We start from the raw sequence: 2,813 nt of genomic DNA, 5'->3' as shown, positions 1-2,813 counted from the left end.
TATATATATATATATATATATATACACACACACACACACACACACATATATATAGAGAGAGAGAGACACACACACACACATATATTGATCTCTATGTGCAGGACAGTTGCTTGGTTGATGATTGAAGACGAAGTACTACAGAGTGGTTGGAGAAATTAGGCTACTCCAACAGCTAGAGATAGTTCTGACTCTAAGACAATACATGTCATCTAAGAGATATTATTAAAACTAATTTCTCTAATGGATTACATTCAAGGTTGTCTCCTATTGCTTTTAAGTAACCGTTGCATTTTTCCTTTATCTAAAAAAGTAATCATTGCATGTGTATAGAAGATGGTAAAGAGTCAAAGCAAGATGGTGCGTCATAATCTGATCCACTCTTTAATCATGTTTAACGAGTACATGATTATGCTATTCATGATTACTAGTATGTTAGAGAATTGTATGCTAGTATCCGTGCCTTTTATTATGTTCGGAATTTAATACTGCGTTTGCCTAATTGCTCAACAACTTGGATCCTTCCTAGACCTTTCTATTACAATATAATCATGCCCTCAATTCTTTCTTTTCACACCTTTGTTCAACTATTTTGTGCCAGTCATGTCTTCTATCGACTGAACGTGCTTATGGTTCATGTCCTTTGTTATTACTATGTACTGCTTTGACCCATCTAACATCTTCAATTCACGCACTTATTTCTTAGGTGCAGTTTTCCTGAACAATGCTGGGGGCATTACAAGTCCACTCTGGTCTGCAGGGAAACTGCTTCGACATCATGACAGCCATCAAGCAACAGCTACACTTATCTTTCTACATGGAAATTATCATTCTCATGTGCTGTAACATCTGGACATTGCGATGTGATTTTCAAAGGAATTCAACCTTCAGTCAGCCAATGCAAATATACTCTCAAAAAGGAGTTTGCCTTACTGTTGCACTGGGCAAAGAAAAAAAATATTTCCTGGTGATCGAATCATGGAATATATAACAATCTCTAGCAAGGTTTCTTCTTCTTATTTTCTTTGCATATTTTGGGCGACCCATCCTGATTTCTCAAAAAAAAAACATCTTCAATTCGCCATGTCCTTCAGAGTTGCTTTTGTTTCTCTTGTTCTTCAGAGTTGGCTGTGATTTCCTGGGGAATGAGTTACATGGAAGAAGCCTTTGATTTCTTCATAGTTGTCATCCTCAACAAGATACAATGCAACACCTCAAGCCCTGCATGGCTCGTGAGCCATTGTGCTCGTGCTAGCATGTGCTGCTCGTCAGACCCTGAATACAAGTTCCCTCGATGCTTCCCAATCCCAAACATTTTATACTAAACTATAGTCAAGCTCACGCATCTTTTTTTTTCTTTCTGAGGAAAGCAATGGGAGGATGAGAGTCACGCACGCATCTCATTGCTAGCTGCTGCATGGATGAACTCAAATGCCAAGAAACTCGATCGCTCTGCCCACAACCATCTGCAGAACTCTATATATATTGATGGATGTATCTGATCTATTTTGCTCAAGAAATGTGACTTGGCTTGGTGACCATTTTGCTATTGTATAGCGACATTTTTATACGCCTCCTCTGGGGAGAGTTTAAGAACCGATGCATGCTGTGGCTCACGTACAAGGACTCTTGTTTAATGTGGTTGAGATGATTGAAGACAGAATACTGACTATACGGTGAGGTAGCACAACCTAGTGATATCCAAGTACATTAGTACAATTAGTGAAGTGATATGGTGATGATGACAATAATTTCTACCGTCATACATGCATGATGTACGGTACGGATCGAGAATTCTGGGTGATCAGGATTTATGCTTTTAAACATGCATTTTTAGGCAATTAAACTAGTCAAAATGGACTGAAAATCTGCAGTTGAATGCGCTGAGCTTGATGTGATCTGGGAAATGGATAACCCGTTCTCAAGATTTTTTTTCCTTGTGGAACTCAAAACGTACATTAGGGGTAGTTTTGAAGATTAAGTGGCTATTGTATAACCTGAGAGCAGGCTTGAGATTTATTTTTGCTAACTGCAGAAAAAGGTGCCTGCTAATTTGAGTAGTGATAATAGGTCCATTCCCAGTGGAGAGCTTTACTTTGCCATTTCCAAGAGCTAGCACAATATCATCCAAAGATATTTGAGTTGATGGAGGAAATAAGGTCTCAGATTCACAGTTTCATTTCATAATTTTATAGGCTAGCTGTACCATTTAATTATTGGACGTTGCTGGATGAAATGAAACTCTCTAGCTCCCGATACCAGTTTCGACACGTATGGGTGATTTGTAAGTCCACCACACGCGTCGGCCATGGCAAACGAGACATCTTTTTCCAAGCCTATCTCCATCCTGATCATTGACGCTGCAGTACCTCCAGAGGCCCTAGACTGTCTGGAAGAACTAGTGATCGTGCGTATCAACATGGCAAACCCTCAAGTTCCATTATGCCTCCCAATCCCAACATTCCTAGTCTTTGCAACCATCCGGCTGTACTCTAGGTATATATTTCATGTGGCAACCAGCTACCTGAAGAAATGTGGCTTAGCTTCATGATCGATGTTTTGCCTCTGTACACTGATACATTTATATGCCTTCTCAAGCCTCCTGTGGCAGGCATTATGATGCAATCAGTCATGAATATTTTCGGTACACAAGAATTAATCAGTCATAAAGCACACAAAACATACATAAATAACACATGTTTTTACATATACGTTTTTTATTCCAAAAATAATTTTAGAGAGCAAATGCATTTCTATAGCACCTTCAATAATTGCTTCCCGTGAAGTACAGAGGGAATTGGCACTGAAGGACTTCA

This window comes from Setaria viridis, chromosome 2 (genome assembly GCF_005286985.2).
Source record: "Setaria viridis chromosome 2, Setaria_viridis_v4.0, whole genome shotgun sequence".
Taxonomy (NCBI): domain Eukaryota; kingdom Viridiplantae; phylum Streptophyta; class Magnoliopsida; order Poales; family Poaceae; genus Setaria; species Setaria viridis.
The sequence above is the reverse complement of the archived record's forward strand: the minus strand, read 5'-3'. Positions refer to the sequence as shown.